This window comes from Macaca fascicularis, chromosome 3 (genome assembly GCF_037993035.2).
Source record: "Macaca fascicularis isolate 582-1 chromosome 3, T2T-MFA8v1.1".
Classification (NCBI taxonomy): Eukaryota; Metazoa; Chordata; class Mammalia; order Primates; family Cercopithecidae; genus Macaca; species Macaca fascicularis.
In genome coordinates this window covers 79,843,441-79,862,821 of record NC_088377.1, presented here as the reverse complement: position 1 = coordinate 79,862,821, position 19,381 = coordinate 79,843,441, and the positions used below count along the sequence as shown (strand labels likewise).

General features: G+C 47.4%; 1 protein-coding gene and 1 long non-coding RNA gene across 5 annotated transcripts in view; one reads left to right on the top strand and one right to left on the bottom strand.

Moving 5' to 3' along the window:
* Positions 1–8,397, bottom strand: part of DDC (dopa decarboxylase) — a 106,920-nt gene extending 98,523 nt beyond the window's left edge. The window contains exon 1 of one of the 4 annotated variants that reach the window (XM_045389133.3): positions 8,272–8,397. The gene's annotated coding sequence lies outside the window, so the exon portion shown is untranslated. Of the gene's footprint in view, positions 1–1,603; positions 1,691–3,332; positions 3,391–8,271 lie in introns of those variants that run through there. The other 3 variants (XM_005549583.5, XM_065541961.2, XM_065541962.2) reach the window with 3 other exon arrangements.
* Positions 8,037–10,362, top strand: LOC123572374 (uncharacterized). The gene is made up of 3 exons (XR_006696910.3): positions 8,037–8,215; positions 8,434–9,302; positions 10,312–10,362. It is a non-coding gene; the product is annotated as an uncharacterized lncRNA (long non-coding RNA).
* The last annotated feature ends 9,019 nt before the right edge of the window (positions 10,363–19,381 follow it).

Sequence of the window (19,381 nt, the reverse complement as noted above, 5' to 3'; positions counted from 1 at the left end):
TTATGGGCAGCACCGTCATGAGTAGATGACACTCCACCGTCACCATACAGGTCGCACCCATTAGGTCTGTCTCTCAAAGATATTAATTCCCCAGTAGAATTGACACATGTGAGTTGTACAGTTCTTTTTGCATGTTGTCAACTTCTTTTTGAAAAACTGGAATGATATGGAAATGTCACCCACCATCAGGCATCGAGTGTACACGCTCCATCTCTGCAAGCTTTTCTCCTTCATTCGCATTTTAACTTTAAACCTTAAAACATTCACATTTTATTATTTTCATTCATGGTTGCTAATTTTAAAAGTTTATATGCTAACTGCTAGGTAATTTTAACTTCTCCTTTGTTTTCATTTTATTGAAGAGTTATGTCAGAAGAAACTTTAGAAATCACCCCCCCTTACAAATTTTTTCCCTTATTTTTTTCTCAATTCTTTCCCCCTTTCTCTTGCAGTCACATTACTAGTTCACAAGAGATCATAACCATTTGCCTTTGCTATTGGCTTGAGACAATTCAAATTATGTTCTAGCTGGTTGCTTCTTTTCACCATAGTCATAATATCCAGTGCCCATGACATGTCCTGGTTTACCGTCTATTACAAACACAGGACACCTGCACTGTGAATCTATTTAGTATGCTTTGGCACACTCTTTGGGGAGTCCTTATGAGCCAGTTTGGCGGTAAATATTGACTTCTAGATTCACACTGAATGCTTCCCTATTCCTCATATTGAACAGTTGCCGTCCTGGGGCCTGGTGTTGCTAAGAAGCCTGCACTTGAGGTGCCCCCCACCAAGAAAAAATCCTGAGAATCTGTTGAACCTTGGTTGCCACATCCTATTATCCAAGAAACCAAACAAATCAGCAGTGCTCAAGCTCCTGATAAGCTCATGGTATACATCATCTCACTGAACACGCTCACAACCCTGCCAGGCCAGTAGTTATTGCTGTTTAACTTGACCACAGCCACACAGCCAGTAAGTGCAGGAGTGGGTGCCAGTGTTCTGAAGTCAGCATTTTCCTAACGCACCTTTGCCCTGGAATCCACTTACACCTGCACTGTCAGCTGCCCGTGTCCTCACCACGGCCAGAGATGAGACCACAGGACTCTAAACAGGGCTCCCACTGGGATGGGGAAGGTGGTGTCTGCAACCGAGAGTGTGGTCCAGGGCTCCTGCCTGGTTCACTGCACCTGGGAGAACAGGGGGATGTGGCTTCGGGTGGGAGTGTTGAGCACGCAGACACATGTCTGCCTCCACCCACCTGGGCTGGAAACAAGCAGAGGCTCAACAAATTCTGCGGCCCTCCATGCCCCAAGAGAAGTGCCTCCCCCCTACCTCCTCCAAAACAGAAGAAATGCTGAAGAGTTGCCATATACAGGGCAGCAGTATAAGCCCTTTACCTATATTCTCCTAAACTTCACATCAGCTCTGCAAAGTAGCAGTATGATCCCCTCGACAGCAATGTGGAGAGGCTGAGGGAAGCATGCAGCAGGCACGGAGCTCCTCTCAGCCTGCACAGCTCAGAAGTGGCTTCCACACTTGCCTCTGTTCAAACCACAAGACCAGGACCCTCCGCCATCTCTCAGCACAGTGGGATTCTAACCTTTTCTATGAGGTCCTGTGTCCATCGCTGCCGCATATGTCCACGAGGTGCCTCTGGGCTCCCTGAATGTCTTCCTCCAGAAATGCCAACAAGCACCAGACAAACAGAAAACATCAGAACACCTTTTTTTTTTTTTTTTTTTTTTTTTTGGAGACGGAGTCTCGCTCTGTTGCCCAGGCTGCAGTGCAATGGTGTGATCTCAGCTCACTGCAATCTCCACCTCCCGGGTTCCAGCAATTCTCCTGCCTCAGCCCCCTGAGTAACTGGGACTATAGGTGCTCACCACTACGCCTGTCTATTTTTTGTATTTTTAGTAGAGACGGGGTTTCACCATGTTGGCCAGGCTGGTCTTGAACTCCCGACCTCAGGTGATCCACTCACCACAGCCTCCCAAAGTGTTGGGATTACAGGCATAAGCCACTGCGCCCGGCTGCAGAACACTTCTTATAAAATATCCATGTAGTGTGGTTTTCCTAGAGCTGTTCCCTAAACTTGACAGCTGACTCAAGTTGAGTTTCTGAAAGTAAAACCTTCAGAATAATCAATATCTTGAAGAGCAGAAAACAAAGGTAATTAGAACCCCCAGGCTATCTCTTTGAATTTGTGGCAGGGGAGTTAAGGGGGATTTATTTTAATTATTATATTCACACTGGCTGTGTGCAGAGGCCCACCCAGTGTGTGCCCAGAAGACAGGAAGAAAAGAAACTGCTGAGAATGGTATGATTTTGTTTCCTTCAGAACCATTCAGACACCCCTGAACTTGCTGTGTGGTCAGCCATCTACGATGCCTGTGTTCTAGTCTGGGGTCACCGCAGGCTGCCAGCCAGGACTCCCGTGCCCCGAGCAAAAGGAGTGTTTGTCTCTGGCACACTTGACAAACCCACAGAGGACCAGCTTTTGTGCAGCGATTGTCACCTCTTGGAGGGGAAACCCTGCTTATCTGAATGAGAAATTTTCGCAAGGAGCCTCTGCCCTTGGAGTCTTCAAGAGAGAAACAAGCTTGTGGGGAGAACCCATGTCACCTGCCTGAATTTCCCTTGGAAACTGAAGAAAACAGGCTATGGAGGGTGCAGCAGACCACGCAGCAGCATCTTCATCGCCCTCACACTTTCCTCCCTTATTCATAATAGGGCTCTCATTTATTGAACACCTATTGTGTGCCCGCCCCTTTATAAAATCAGACCTGGTTTTTACCATGATCTGCTGGGAGGACGCTGTTAATTAGCTGCTCTCCTTCACCTCTGAGGGAGGAAAGGTGGCCGGGGAGGTGTGCACCTGAATGCAAACCCCAGCCTCTGAGGCTGCACAGCCTCCTTCTTTCCCACCCATCGTGTGGCCTCCGTGGTCACTACATGCACGCGAGCCAGTCTGGAAAATAATTTCCACTCAGTTATGTTGCTGTCGTGGCTCTAGGAATGTGGCCTAAAAAGCAATCCAAAGTTTTGGATTATGTGCCTGACCTGTTGCTTGCAGATGGTACAAAAAAGCAAGCCGACCTAGGTTAGTGCCTATTTTCTTGAAAAGTTCCTGTAAACCCTGTGCCACCTGAACACACTGGATGCTCAGCTGTCCCTGTCGGCAGAACCTCCTTTCTCCTGCAGGAGGGGAACTCAGCACAGCTAGAATCAACCGGCAAACCTCCCACCCCAAACCCCAGGGTCACGGCCATCCAGGGAGCTGGACGCGTGAGTCTGGTCCGCGAGCCATGAGGACAAAGAGCGGTACTCACAGGCAGCCCGGAGTGACTTGCTCTCTGTCCTCTCTCTCTCTTCTCCACAGTGACAGTTAAGAGGCACAGAAGATGTGATTGCCATTTATGTAGACACAGTGTCTGCCTCTCTGAAGCCAATCAGAGCTGCCGGCTCTGCATTATTTACTGAGCAGCATCCCTCCACCCTCCCACCACCTCCTGCCCCCACTCTGCCCCCAGGAGGAGAGAGTCATCCTAGCAGGATGGCGAGGAACAGCACGGCCTGTGGGGGCTGGGGAGACGCCAAGGAAAAAATGGGCCCTGGGTTCCCAGGCACTGTGTGGGATGCAGATTTGGGGCCAGTGCTCCTGGGACTCTCCCAACAAGTCTGAGAACCCCCAGGCTCCACTCCAGGGGTGAGGAAGGGATGACGTGGCATTTGGGGAGTGCTCACTCTGGGCCTGCGCCTTCTGTGAGGGACTATTAGGACCCTGTGATACTTGGGAGTCTCAGGGTCCCAAGCCCACTTCGCCAGATGAGAAAGTGAAGTGAGATGCAGATTAGGTGTTGAGCTGTGTGCATCTCAAACTCCTGTGCTGTTACCCTTAAGCCTATCAGCATTGAAAACATGGTTTGGGCTCCGTCCCATTGGGTAGCAACAGGGAGGATCATCTTCCCCACCCTCACCCCCTCCCCCAACCCCTGCTTGATGGGTGTGATAGAAGGAGCAGGACTCCGTTTCTCCTGAAGGTGCACGTGGAGTCATATGAAGCTAGGAAAGGAGCCTGGGTTTTGCAGAGGAGGAAGAGTGGAGAACAGGGTCCACTCAGATGACGAGCAACCTGCAGGTGCCTCTGCCCTGACCACACACACATGCACACACACCATGCACACTCATGCATGCACACACATACACAAGCACACATGCATGCATGTTTATACACACTATACATGTACAATAGCATATACATACATACATGCATACCACATACACATGCTTGCACACATGCACACACGCACACATATACCTAAGTGCATGCATGCACACACATACACATACCACATCCAGGGCTTGTGGCACAGTCCAGAGCTAGAAATTCCCCAAGCAGAGCCATCTATCCTCTAATTTTATGCAGCATCTTTTCAAGGAAGAAGCTACTCCTGTAGAGCAGAGACCCCACGGAGCTGGGACAGAGGCAGCAGCCTTCAAGGCGGCAGAACATGCCGTGAGTGCAGGGGCTGCAGGGCAGGGAGCCGGCAGGTGGTACAAGTGAGGGGATCCTGGTCTCAGCCTGTATGTAAGCAGCTCCCTCCAGCAGCCGTGCAGGGACCCACAGGCAGCAGCCACGTGGACAGTGGAGGCAATAAGGAGATTAGGCCCCATCTGCGCAGAGGGCAAGATGGGAGCTGCCCAAGCATCACCATCCAGGGGGAGCCAGAAGCCAGCAGCAGAGTGGCTCATTCCCCCAAACACTGTGAGTTCAGCCATGACCACAGAGGAGAGGCAGGCCCCAGCTATGAGCATTGGAGCTCTGTGGGAGGGGACAGTGTCAAGCGGGACAGCCAGGCACTTCTTGAGCTGAAACTCCTCTGTCCTGAGACCCTCCTTTCTTGCCCGTGGCTATGCACACATGAGGAAGAGCCCTGGGGAGGACTGGCCAGGAGACTGGGGGCTGCAGTGGGTGACTGAGCACAGGGCTCCCGCAGGGCGGGGCTGGGACTGCACTGCTCCCTGGGTGTGTGCCCTTCACCCTGCACACAGCTTGGGCCACACACCAGGGGGACAAAGGTATGAGGAGGGGGCTGATATTTTATTATCATTTGTGTATAAGTAGTATTTAATCTTTATTTTGTTTTTCTTTGATACACGAGTTATTCAGTAGCTATTTAAAAAATGTCCAGACTGCCGGGCACGGTGGCTCGTGCCTGTAATCCCAGCACTTTGGGAGGCCAAGATGGGTGCACCACCTGAGGTCAGGAGTTCGAGACCACCCTGGTCGACGTGGTGAAACCCCACCTCTACTAAAAATACAAAAATCAGCCAGTTGTAGTGGCAGGCGCTTGTAATCCCAGCTACTCAGGAGGCTGAGGCAGGAGAATTGCTTGAACTTGAGAGGCATAAGCTACAGTGAGCCGAGATTGTGCCATTGCACTCCAGCCTGGGTGGCAGAGCAAGACTCCATCTCAAAAAAAAAAAAAATGTCCAGACATACATAGCAATATTTGCTTATTTTTTAATTGAACTCTAATTTAATTAATTGGATTGAATTGCGGTCAGAGAACATGTTGGTGTGAGAGCAATTCTCTAATAGATGTTGACATTTGCATAATGCCATTTAAGACACTTAAGATAGTATATTTTCTAACTTTTAGGTATTTGATTCCATATATGTCCAATAAAGCAAGATTATTACTTTTGCTTTTGAAATTTTCTAAATGTTTACTAATGTTTTGTTTGCTAAATCTATCATCCAGTTTACTATAATTGGTAGAGATGGTGGATTTGTTGATTTCTCTCCATAGTTGAACCAAGATTTTCTTTATATATTTAAGGCTCTATGTATCTTTAAAACTGTAATACACTGGGGCCTATTATGGGGAGGGGGGAGAGAGGAGGGATGGCATTGGGAGTTACAACTGATGTAAATGACGAGTTGATGGGTGCTGACGAGTTGATGGGTGCAGCACACCAACATGGCACATGTATACATATGTAACAAACCTGCACGTTGTGCACATGTACCCTAGAACTTAAAGTATAATAAAAAAAAATAATAATAATAATAATAAAGTCAGACCAGTGTTCCTGGGAAAAAGAAAACTGTAATAGATTCTTGGCAGAGTAAAACTTTCATAATTTTATTTTATTATTATTATTATTTCTTGAGACAGGGTCTCACTCTGTCACCCAGGCTTAAGTGCAATAACTCGATCTCGGCTCACTGCAACCTCCGCCTCCCATGCTCAAGCGATTCTCCTGCCTCAGCCTCCTAAGTAGCTGGGACTACAGGTGCACACCACCACACCTGGCTAGTTTTTATATTTTTAGTGGAGATGAGGTCTCACCATGTTGCCCAGGCTGGTCTCAAACTCCTGAGCACAAGTGATCTACCCACCTTAGCCTCCCCAAATGCTGGCATTACAGGTGTGAGTCACAGCACCCAGCCCTCATTTTATATAATCATTAATTTATTTATCAAGTTGATTACTCAATTGACCTTGCCAAAATGCTGGCAATACAGGTGTGAGTCATAACATCCAGCCCTCATTCTACATAATAATTAATTTATTTATTCAGTTGATTACTCAATTGACCTTGGGTTTTTGGTTTTTTTGTTTTTTTGAGACGGAATCTCGCTCTGTTGCCCAGGCTGGAGTGCAGTGGCATGATCTCGGTTCACTGCAAGCTCCGCCTCCTGGGTTCACGCCATTCTCCTGCCTCAGCCTGAGGAGTAGCTAGGACTGCAGGCGCCTGCCACCACACCTGGCTAACTTTTTTGTATTTTTTTTAGTAGAGATGGGGTTTCACTGGGTTAGCCAGGATGGTCTCGATCTCCTGACCTTGTGATCTGCCCGCCTCAGCCTCCCAAAGTGCTGGGAATACAGGCGTGAGCCACCGCGCCCGGCCTCAATTGACCTTGTTAAAATGTGAAAACTTGGTTCTTCTTCCACAGTCGTACCTGCATTCAGTATTCCTGAGCCTCTCCCTTGTCTTGGAGACCAGGGTGGCGTGAAGCTCAGGGGTGGCACTGTAGGCAGATGGCTGTGTCTCTTCAAACTTAATTAGTAATTTTTAAGAGTGTGAAAATTATGATTTAAATGTTAAGCAGCACCAACATGTCCCTGGTTTGAAAAATGTCACGTATCCACTTTGTGAGGACTTCCAGGGTAGAGTTCTATAGGGTCATCTTCATCCTGCACCGCATCCAGATAAGCACAGAGAGCAAGACTGAATGCTGGAGGGACTTACCCCAGCCACGGGAGCGGCACTTGTCACCCTGGACCCACACACTGGATTGCTTGGCTGCCCAAGAGCACCAAGTGCAAACGGGCTACATTCGCATTTTGTCTCTGCCAGCTGCAAGATCTTATGCCATCCTCCTCCCCTCCTCTGGCTGTTTGCTCACTTGTGAAATGGGGATGTGACTGGAGGTGAAGAAGGTGAACCTTCTTCTAGACAGAGCCCAGTGCAAACTGACCACTCAGAAGTAACGGTTTTAACTCACGCATGATGGACAGCAACGATTTCCATCGATTAAGCTTTGATTCTGACATACTTCCAACAACAGAGTTAAAACCAGGAGAACTTCGACTCATTGAAGTTGATAACCAAACAATTCTCCCAATAGAAATTCCTATCCGCATATGTTTTCAGATGGGAATTGTACTCAGCATTTTTGGTGGGAAAATGGTGGGAAAGATCTTCTAATTCTCCTCAAATCACCCTGCATAGGTAGACACCAAATTGACCTCTAAGTAGACTACACCATACACCGAAATGAGAGAGCCCTCACGGAGCCTCGGATGTTATAAAGGTAAGGGCAGAGTTCACGTTTACTAATCACCTCCATAAAATTATGGGATTTAATCCTCACAAGGTCGATACTAAGAAAATCCTCATTTACAGAAGAAACAGAGGCTCGGTGGAATAAAATATCAACACCACCCTTGGCGGTACATGTTAAAAATAGAAACACAGCTGGCCTGCGTTTGCTACTGAGCCACAGTCATGAAATCATTCCCAGTCCCTAGTAAACATGTGTCACTGGAGTGACTGTGTGCATGGAGAGCCACCAAGTGCACAGCCCCCACAGAACAAACGCCCCTGCCAGCCTGCAGCAGAAGAGAAAGCACCGCACAAGATCCCTCAAGCGAGTTCATCTTTAAGCAAATGTTCAGTAACGTGGGGCCAGAGAGTCAAGGTACATGTTGCTGTTTTCCCACTACAATCTGAGTAGGTATAAAACCAGGGACTTACACACTGGAAATTCGAATTCCTTACAGGGCTACTGTCCTTGATGGGATTCTCCAACTTCGGGGACTGAAGAGCACGTAGAGAAGCCGCTGAGGCGCTCGGCGCTGAGGCAGTCACTCTTCTGGAAACTCTAAGCCACATGTTTCCCTCTTCTTGTATTTCCAGCCTCATGTTCCAGTTAAACATTAATTCCTGCTGGTGACAAAGGTCAAGGAAATCTTGAGAAATAGCTCTCCTCTGGGAATCCTGAGAGCACATTCTGAAGAGACTGTTTCATTCCAAATCCTGGAAACTTGGATCTTTCTTATGCGATTCTACATACATCCCACCTTTTACTAAGCAACCCTGATTTCAACTTTGGAGCCCAGTAAGTCATCTGATATGTTCCAGCCCTGCACCAGGTGATGCCTGCATTGCACACAGTCTCTTGCCCCTGAAGGCAGCACCAAAGTAAGCCTGCACTTCCCGGTGCGGCACTCAGCAATATGGGTAAGATTTCCAGGTTCAGATATCAGCAGAACCCAGGAACTCACCTTCCTTACCCAAACCCATCAAAATCATAGTTGAGATGCATGAAACAATGCTCTGAGTGGAATTTGGACAAATTTCTAAAAAGGCCCAAAGTCGATAGAATTTTATGAGAGCACAAAGCAGGGCTGAGAAAGCCACATTGAGAAGTTGAGCAGGCACAGCCTGCAGGGATCTTAGGACCTGGCCTTTCTGGCAGACCCCCAGCGGCTCCAAGCGTGGGGCTCAGTGGGTGTGAAGAGCAGAGTGAAAGTGAGGCTGACTGTGGGCAGCTCATTAAAGGACTGGAAACAAGGCGGAGAGGGCTGTCACCAGAGGCATTTGTCACAGGCTAGATGCAGGGAAGAGCTCTCCTTGCTCTATCCTGAGGAACTGGAACAGGCTAGGGCGGGGCACCTAGGGTTCATATTGTTAGACTGGAACCGGAGAGAGAAGAAGAGTGACACTGAGGAGTCTCCAAACCTCCACAGGAGCCATTGGAGGAAAGAGGGAAAAGAGAAAGAATGGTAAGTCAGCCCTCCAGTGACACACATCCAAATGCTCCAGCCTGGAGTCTCACAGGAGCTGAGACCCGAAGAAGTGATGGTCCTTGGTAAGGGGAAGAGTGAGGGAAGGGCTCCGAACAAGGAACAGCCTCTGCAAAGGCACTGAGGATCATGCTCAGCATCTCCCAGGCCCTGACAGAAGGCCAACCCCTAAGGACCATTCAAAGTGGGGCAGGGGGAGTCTTGCAAGCCACGTTACATAATTTGAATCCCCCCAACTGTAACGGAAGGCATTGAAGTGTTTCTAGAAAATGGTAACCTTAGCTTACTTATGGTTTAAGAGCACTCTGGTTCTGGGGTAGAAAATGGATCAGAGGGAGATAAAGGTGAAAGGGTTAGACCTTTAAGTTGGACCACCAAGTCCCACCACATTCCTTGGATTTCTGTACTTTCCTGCAAACCAGGAGTGAATTCAAGTGAATTCATTCTGGGAGATGGGCTGGGGGAAGAAAGGGACTTGAGATGAAGAAGCGTGGTAATATTCCCTATATGTGTGTGTGTGTGCGTGCATGTTAGGAGGTTGCTGGGGAAGGGGAGGAGTCAAGGAGGTGGAGAGACGAGCCAGTGATGAAGCCAGTGGGCAAGGGGTGATGGTCATGGACTGAGAGGAAGAAGACTAGGGTGGACCAGTACTGGCTGTGGGGAGATGAAGGACACCAAGGATTCAGTTTGGGAATCAAGTTTCAGATATCTACATATCATGTGATTTGAGATGTTCAGTATACCTCAGAAAAGAGGCCCAGACAGGAAATCAAGTTATGGGTTGCAAGTGTTTACATGATATTTGAAGCAATAGGACTGGAAAAAAATTATCCATAGAGAAGAGAGACCACAGTTTTGAAATCCTCAAAAAAGAGAACTAGTAGTGTCCAACTACTGACCAACAGTTATCTCTCAATAGAGGAATCTACATAGGAATCAGCATCCATTCCCAGAAGGGACTCTTTTCACATTTTCTTTCTTCTTGCAGGTGTGGGATTTATGGGGATTGAGGTGAGGCTTCGAGGACCAAAGAAAGAAATCTAGGGTAGGGTTTCCCAACCACGGTACTTTATCAGTCAGGGTTCTCCAGAAAACTGGAAACAATAGGATATGGATATAGGAATATAAGAAGAGACTTACTGTGGAAACTGGCTCATGTGATTATGGAGGCTGGGAAGTCCCACAGTCTTCCGTGTATGAGCCGGAGAACTAGAAAAGCTGGTGGTGTAATTCAGTCTGAGTTTGAAGACCCAAGAGCAGGAGAAGACGGGTGTCCCAGCTCAAGAAGAGAAAGAATTTGCCCTTCATCCACCTTTTCATTCCATTCTGGCCCTCAACAAACTGGATGTTACCAGCCCACACTGGTGCGGACTCTGGAGATTCCAATGCCAATCTCTTCCAGAAACACCTTCATGGACACACCCAGAAATCCTGCTTTACTGGCCCTCTGGGCATCCCTTAGCCCACTTCAGTCAACACATAACATTAACCATCCCAGCACTATTACATTAAGGCTGGATAAGTCTCTGTGATGGGAGCTGTCCTGTGCATTATAGAATGTTTAGCAGCATCCGGCTTTTACTCATTAGGTGCCAGTAGTCCCTAGTTGTGACAACCAAGAATGTCTCCAGACATTGCATGTTTCCTGGTGGCAAAATTGTTCCTGGTTGAGAACGACTGACCTTGTGCGACCTTGTAATGCCCCAGGGCAGGGGAAGGCAGCAAGGGTTGCAGCCAAGGCTGCTCCTGGAAGAGGGTGACTCTGCTCTTCCCCAGGAGCAGCAATGGCCACCTCTCATGATGCCAGAGTGGCCTGCGGTCAGTCGCAGCATGCGTGTTGCAGGAGGGAGACAGCAGGTGTAGACGTGACTGTGAAAGACATTCACGGAGCACCTGAGTGCACTGGGAGCAGAACAGACAGGGCTTCCTGCTGAGATGACTGTGTGCCAGAGCAAGGTGGGTGTTGGGGGCTTTGCTGAGGCCACAGGTGAAGAAAGAGGAGCTCTACTGAGATGCCCACACTCTGGCCAAGCCCACAGACAGGAGTGTCAGGGGAACTGAGTTTTCCTGGAAAAGCCAATTTGTTTAGGAGCTGGTGAGTATATCAAATCTGTTTTCTTTTGTTCCAGAGCAGAAGTTTTTTATTTTAATGAAGTCCAATTTATCAGCCGTTTTCCTCCATAGGTTGCATTTAATGGAGGAAACTGGTGATTTATCTAAAAGGTCATCATCAAACCAAAGGTCACCTAGATTTTTTCTTGTGTCATCCTCTAGGAGTTTCATAGTTTTGCATGTTACCTTTAAGTCTATGATCCATTTTGAGTAAAGGTCTAGATCTAGATTCACTTCTTTTTTTTGCACGTGGATGTCCATTTATTCCACAACCATGTTGAAGAGCCTATCCTTTCTTCATTGTATTGCCTTTACTCCTTTGTCAAAGACCATTTTACTATATTTGTGTGGGTCTATTTCTGAGCTCTCTATTCTGTTCCATTCATCTATTTGTCTACTCTTTTGCCAATAGTACTTTCTTAACTACTGTAGCTTTGTAGTAAATCTTTTATTCATTTACTTATTAATTTACTTATTTATTTGAGACAGAGTCTTGCTCTGTTGCCCAGGCTGTAGTGTAGTGATGCTATCTCAGTGCACTGCAACCTCCACCTCCCTGGTTCAAGCAATTCTTGTGCCTCAGCCTCCCGACTTGCTGAGATTACAGGCATGTACCACCATGCCTGGCTAATTTTTGTATTTTTAGTAGAGATGGGGTTTCACCATGTTGGCCAGGCTAGTCTTGAACTCCTTACCTCAAGTGATCCACCTGCCTCAGCCTCCCGAAGTGCTGGGATTACAGGCATGAACCACTGCATCTGGCTGTAGTAAGTCTTTAAGTCGGGCAGTGTCAGTCCTCCAACTTTGTTTTTCTCTCAAAGATCTCAAATCATTGGCCTCAGACTATTGGTGGGTCATGGAATCAGTTTTGCAGGTCTCATGACCAGCATTAAAAAAAAATACAATAGAATAGAATAAAATAGAAAACAGGAGACATTGCACCTAATGATGAAAATATCGCTTTCTGAGCCTTTCAATTATGTACGTGTATATGTGTACTGGGTCATAATCTAGAATGCATTTCTTACTGCGTGTTGTGATCATACTGCAAAGGCCTCTATCAAGAGATGATCTCGTTCTGTAAAAATAAAGTGGGTCAAGATTTGTGAAATCTGAAAGTGAGGATTAATCAATGACGACAAAAAGCTAGACAAGGCAACTAGTGGACAACTAGCTATGCCTATATTTTCCATGTAATTTAAACAATTACATTGAAATGTTCCATAGCCATGTGTAGTTTCTCTTCTGTGAATTTCCTGCTTCCATTTCTTATAGGCCTTCTAGCCAGTGAGTGACAAGGACTCAGCTTTTCAGGGGGACAGCCTGGTGCACCATGACACCGGAGTCCCCAGTCTGGAGACTCACTGTCCCAGCGCTTCCTTCAGTCACTTGGATTACTGATCAAAGACAAAGTGATCCACTCATTACTTTTAAAATTAATTTGAATCAACCTTCCTGTAACCAGGCTGTGACACATTACAGCTGGACTTCACACCTATTCTCTTGCTTGCTCCTGGCCTGGGAGATGGACAGAGTTGGTATTAGCAGCCTCATTTTGCAAATGAGCAGAGGGGTGAGTGGAGTCAGGAGGCAGAGCTGGAGGATGTCCTGCCAGGGGTGTCTAGGTTGGCAAGAGGGAGAGGTGGCGACACACAGTCCCTTTGCTGTTACTTGGCCATAGGTTTAACGTGACTTTGAATTATTAAGTCATGTTATTAAGTTCTGCAAAGGATCATTCAGCACAGACCTAGCTGCAAGGAGAGAGGATGGAGGGTACTGGGAGAAACCCAGCCAGGCCCGTGGGAGACCAGGTGCTGGCCTGGCTTTGGTATGAAACAGCTGTGTAAACCTGGACACGCCACATCGACTCGCTTCCTTTCCCTTTGGTGAGCAGCAGGTAGCTGGTGGGCCTCAAGCAGGGAGTAAGACTGAGACGACAGGGGCTGCACTGCCTCCAGCCCTGGGCATCGTCTACAGCACCCTGGGGACAAACGGAACCTGCCAGTGGGTAGTGCTGAGCTGCAAGCTGCCCGTGTCCTGCCTGGGGCCTGAGTCCTCCACAGGCCTTTTCCAGCGGTGCCCACTCTGAGTTCACTGGCACATCCCCTGAGGGCAGCTTTGGGCACTTTAGAATTTAATCGTCAGCCTTTCCGTCCACACTACCAACACCACTACATTTAGAAGCTAAAAGTTTCTGATGGTTTGTGGAGGGATGACGATAAAGGAAATTCATAAATCATAAGTTACTAGAGCTCATAGGAAGCTGGAGATGATCTCATTCACCTGTGGTGCTATGTGAGCAAGCACTTTAATTGCCAAGTCAAAGGTTTTTACTCCGCAGTACTTAGGAAGGCCCAGAGATCTGTGGGTTTGCACAGTCCTCTAGGTGACTGATAAGCGGGCAGATCTGAGTCTGTTGCTGTGACCCAGTGGCATCCTGTTCCAGCTGTGTTGAGGATTCCCCAAGTCACGCTGCTATCGTGTGGCAGAGGAAGCCACATGCCTGACTCCTTGGCATCTGCTAGAATTCCCTTTCCCAGTGGGGGAGGCATGGAATCACAGGGGAGGCCTGCTACAAAGGCACCATTCTGTCCCTTGCTCAACCTACTGAATCAGAACCTCTGGGCCTGAGGCCAGGAATGTGTCTGCACTGATCGTATTGAAGGCACTCATTTTTGAGAGAAAGAGCCAGAAAAGCAGGTTTGGTACAGCCTGAGACACATTTGAGTTTTGTATACGGTACACATCTTACAGCAGGCTCAGCTATAAAACCAGCACTGAATATGAAGAATGATCCCTGTTTTAAGCGTCATCACCTAGGACAAAACGGTCTGTCTCTTGAGAAGTCCTGCACGGACAATTATTAGTCCTGCAAGAACTAAGAAAAAGGTGGCTGTGTCTTCAGACAAGCACCAGATGAACTTGTTGCTTACATTTCACACTTTATACTTAAACAATAGAACTGTACTCCGCTTTCCAGGGAGATGCTCAAATGACAGTATGCTCACAGTAATGGTGACTAACTTTGGAAATAGACACCTTCTACCTCTGGCTCACTGCAGGACATTTGCTTATTGAGTAGGGTGATACCCAGTTGGGATGCATCATTTTCCTAGGGAGGTTGTGGAGGTGGAGGCTACGCAGACACATTTGAGTTTTGTATACAGTACACATTTATGACACGAAGCCGTGGGCATTCAGTTACAATTGGAAAGCAAGCAGAAGTGGGTAGTTGCTCACTGGTTGTGAGGTGAGTTTGTCTTATCTGTGGATGAGACAGAGGTGCCACTCAAGTGGAGGGACCCTCAGCCTGGAATCTGGAGTTGGGCTCCACCAATTCAGAGCATCCTCCAGACACAAAGACCGATTCTCACATAACCCCCTCCTCATTCCAACCATCCATTACCACTTCTCTAATTTAGGCTCTCATGGCTGCTCACCTAAGCCAGAATTCTCTGACAGAACTTCCCCCGATGATGGACCTGTTCTAGATCAGCACTCTCCAACACAGTAGCCACCAGCCACGTGTGGCTACTGAGAACTAGAAATGTGGGCTGGTGCAACCAAGGACTACACTTCTCATTTTACTTTATAATTAAAATTAAAGTTTAAATAGTCTCGTGTGACTAGTATTATGTTGGACAGAACACACCTATGTAGGCTGCATAATCTCTTCCTGCCTGAGGTCACATGACCCTCACATTCATTCACACACACCTTCCAGACCAATCTCCCATGGGACTCAGGTTCACTTCTGTGCTCCCAAGAGATCTCTGCCACAGCTCTCACAGGATCTGCGTGCACATCCATAAGTATACAGCTACAGCAGACTGGATCTGTGTTCACGTGTGAGTATACAGCTACAGCAGAGTGGATCTGTGTAACCAGGCGTGAGTATACAGCTACAGCAGAGTGGATCCGTGTCCACGTGTGAGTATACAGCTACAGCAGACTGGATCTGTGTTCACGTGTGAGTATACAGCTACAGCAGAGTGGATCTGTGTAACCAGGCGTGAGTATACAGCTACAGCAGAGTGGATCCGTGTCCACGTGTGAGTATACAGCTACAGCAGACTGGATCTGTGTTCACGTGTGAGTATACAGCTACAGCAGAGTGGATCTGTGTAACCAGGCGTGAGTATACAGCTACAGCAGAGTGGATCCGTGTCCACGTGTGAGTATACAGCTACAGCAGACTGGATCTGTGTTCACATGTGAGTATACAGCTACAGCAGAGTGGATCTGTGTAACCAGGCGTGAGTATACAGCTACAGCAGAGTGGATCTGTGACCACGTGTGAGTATACAGCTACAGCAGAGTGGATCCGTGTCCACGTGTGAGTATACAGCTACAGCAGAGTGGATCTGTGTGTCCACGTGTGAGTATACAGCTACAGGAGAGTGGATCTGTGTCCTATGTGAGTATACAGCTACAGGAGAGTGGATCTGTATACCCAGGTGTGAGTATACAGCTACAGCAGAGTGGATCTATGTCTACGTGTGAGTATACAGCTGCAGCAGAGTGGATCCATGCCCACGTGTGAATACACAGCTACAGGAGAGTGGATCCGTGTCCTATGTGAGTATACAGCTACAGGAGAGTGGATCCGTGTCCATGTGTGAGTATACAGCTACAGGAGAGTGGATCCGTGTCCACGTGTGAGTATACAGCTACAGCAGAGTGGATCTATGTCCACGTGTGAGTATATAGTTATAGCAGAGTGGATCTGTGTCCACTGTGAGTATACAGCTACAGCAGAGTGGATCTATGTCTACCTGTGAGTATACAGCTACAGCAGAGTGGATCTGTGTCCACTGTGAGTATACAGCTACAGCAGAGTGGATCTATGTCTACCTGTGAGTATACAGCTACAGCAGAGTGGATCTGTGCCCACATGTGAACACACAGCTACAGGAGAGTGGATCCGTGTCCCGTGTGAGTATACAGCTACAGCAGAATGGATCTGTTTACCCAGGTGTGAGTATACAGTTATAGCAGAGTGGATCTGTGTCCACTGTGAGTATACAGCTACAGCAGAGTGGATCTATATCTACCTGTGAGTATATAGCTACAGTAGAGTGAATCTGTGTCCACGTGTGAGTATACAGCTACAGCAGAGTGGACCTGTGTACCCACGTGTCAGTATATAGCTACAGCAGAGTGGACCTGTGTACCCAGGTGTGAGTATACAGCTATGGCAGAGTGGATCCGTGTGCCCAGGTGTGAGTATACAGTTATAGCAGAGTGGATCTGTGTGCCTACATGTGAGTATACAGTGACGACCAATGAGAAAATGTGGTTCTATTATAAATTTACCAGCTGTTATTTCCGGAGTTTCACCTGGAAGTGGTGGAAGGGCTGGACGTGAAGGTGGTATGACCACAGGAAGTGAGAGGAGTGAGTTGGTTGGCAGTCTTAATGGCTTATGTTGTAAAGTTCTTGAAACTCTCATACTCAGGCTTTGGACATAAGGGTTTGTTTACTTTTTTTTTGTCCTGGTAGCATCCAACATAGCCCTTGTGGACTTCCCTACCCAAACTTCCTGTCTATTGGCTAGTCCAAGAAGAGCTCATCTTCTTTAAAGAACCAGCACTGATCTTCTGTGTAGATACCCCAAGACAAAAGAAAATAATAGAAAAAAAAATGGTAGCAAAGAACATTCTGTAGAAAAACATAGCCGTGAGTAGATAAAAATTGCAACCAAACACAATGTCGTGAACTTAAAAGAACAAAACAAAAAACAAGAAAGCATGTGAGTTTCTTGAGGTCTTTCTTAATCACATCACCAAAGGTCAAAGCAGAGCTATAAGAGCTCAGGCACTAGATAAAGAAAGCTGGCAGAGCTCTGAAGAGAAACGTCAGAGAAAAGTGAAGCCAGCCTAGCAGGGAAGGGCGAATGGAAACAGCATGGAGAACAGACCCTACTGAAACACCATCACGGATACAGAGGAGGACAGGACCAAGACAGCAACTCAAATTCAAACGCCAAGAGAGCTGCAGGGCCGGAGAAAACGCAGACGCTAGGAGAGGTTGACAAAAGGGAGCAAATACACAATTGCCATCTTTTTTGCAAAGATGTAGCAACATGGACGGAAATGGAGACACCATTTGAAGTGAAATACACCAAGCACAGAAAGACAAACTTTGCATGTTCTCACTCCTCTGTGGGAGCTAAAAAAGTGGATCTCAAGAAGATAGAGAGTAGACGCTACCAGAGGCTGGGAAGTGGAGTGGGGCAGGGGAGGAAGCGGAAACATTTGTAAGGACTGTACACTTAAAATGTAAAGATGGTAAATTATGTATGTATATTTTACCTCAATAAGAAACAAACTAAAAAGAAAAATCAAAAAGAACGAAAAATGTATTTAGCTGCAATTCACAAAACATTTCCAGAAATCAAATGAGACTTTGCTGTAGCTACAGCTCAGAAGCACCCACCATGTCCTAAAAAACAAAAAATGACACCAATTGCCACCAACCCCAGTGTCTTTCTCCTTGTTTCCAGAGGACCCCGAGTTCCCCGAGGGGCACTACTTATCCCGAAATGCCCTTTGCTAGCTGTGCTGAGGCCAGCAGCCATGGACACCCTGTCACGTGGCCCTTGCTTGATCTTTGCAGGCCTCCCAAGCAGCCCATCTTGTGGATGGTCACTGGGGCTGGCAGATGAAGCCCAATTTTGTCAAAGACAGATTTTTCATCTTTGTTTCCTGCCCTTAAGGTTGTATAACTTCCAAAATGTAAAGGGGCAATGCTGCCTTTACCATTCTACAATTGGAAGATGTTGAATATTTTACCTTTTTACACTTAAGAAGCTAAGGCTTTTATCATTAAACAAAATCCCTTTTTATAATTTTACTAATCACTCAAAATATGCTGTGAAAACCGACGAAGAATGTGCTGGAGGCAGTGAGATGCATTCTCGTGTTGTACCACGGGTGTGCTCTTGGGAGGCCATCGGCTGGCTCTGTGTGGCTGTGCCTACAAGCTTCTTTGGTGTTACGATCAACACCTGCGGTTGGCCCGGTGGGTCCCCACCTGCCCTGGGCTCTCCTTGTCTGTTGAAGCTGAGGGTGGGCTTCCAGAAACTGAGAATTCAGATTCTGAAAACAAATGACAGGAGAGTCCACACAGCACGGGGGCCCTCCTGCTGGTAGACCAGGCTAGCTGGCGACAACATGCACACGCCCTTCAGCTGACCAGGGTGTGACAGGGAGGAGGCGAGAGATGGCAAGTCTGGCCCAAATGTCACGTCAGTAGGTCAGCCAAGATCCTCCTAGGCGAGGGCCGGAGAAGCAACAATCATGGGCATCTATTCTTACTCTGTCAGTTGTTTGCCTGCTTAGAAAACCTAGGCTCTTGACATTTTAATTGTTGCGCTGCAGTGGAAAACACACCAATTGGGCTCAAGGGTGAATGTGAGTTTCTTAAGGTCTTTCTTAAGCCTGTGTGGGTATCTGACGGTTTCTGAAACCTTCTGAGGTATGTGATTTTTATAGGGGAGGAGAGGTCAGCTGAGAATGTCTTGCCACCACCTTGGAGCACTAAGCAGCCAAGAGTCTGGTGTCTCACCAGGGCTGGGCAAGCTTGTGTGTGACACGTCCCAAACAGCTATGGAGTCCTTGTGGTAGTCTCTAGCTAGTGGTAAGAAGTGTGTTTTTAATATTCTAAGTCATTTCAAAAGGTTTTCAATGGATGACAGGCCAGTGTTTTTTTTCGTTTGTTTTTTGTTTTTTTTTGATAGGAGTCTTGCTCTGTTGCCCAGGCTGGACTGCAATGGTGCAATCTTGGCTCACTGCAACCTCCGCCTCCCGAGTTCAAGTGATTATCCTATCTCAGCCTCCTGAGTAGCTGGGATTATAGGTACACACCACCACGCCCGGCTAATTTTTATATTTAGTAGAGATGGGGTTTCGCCATGTTGGTCAGGCTGGTCTTGAACTCCTGAC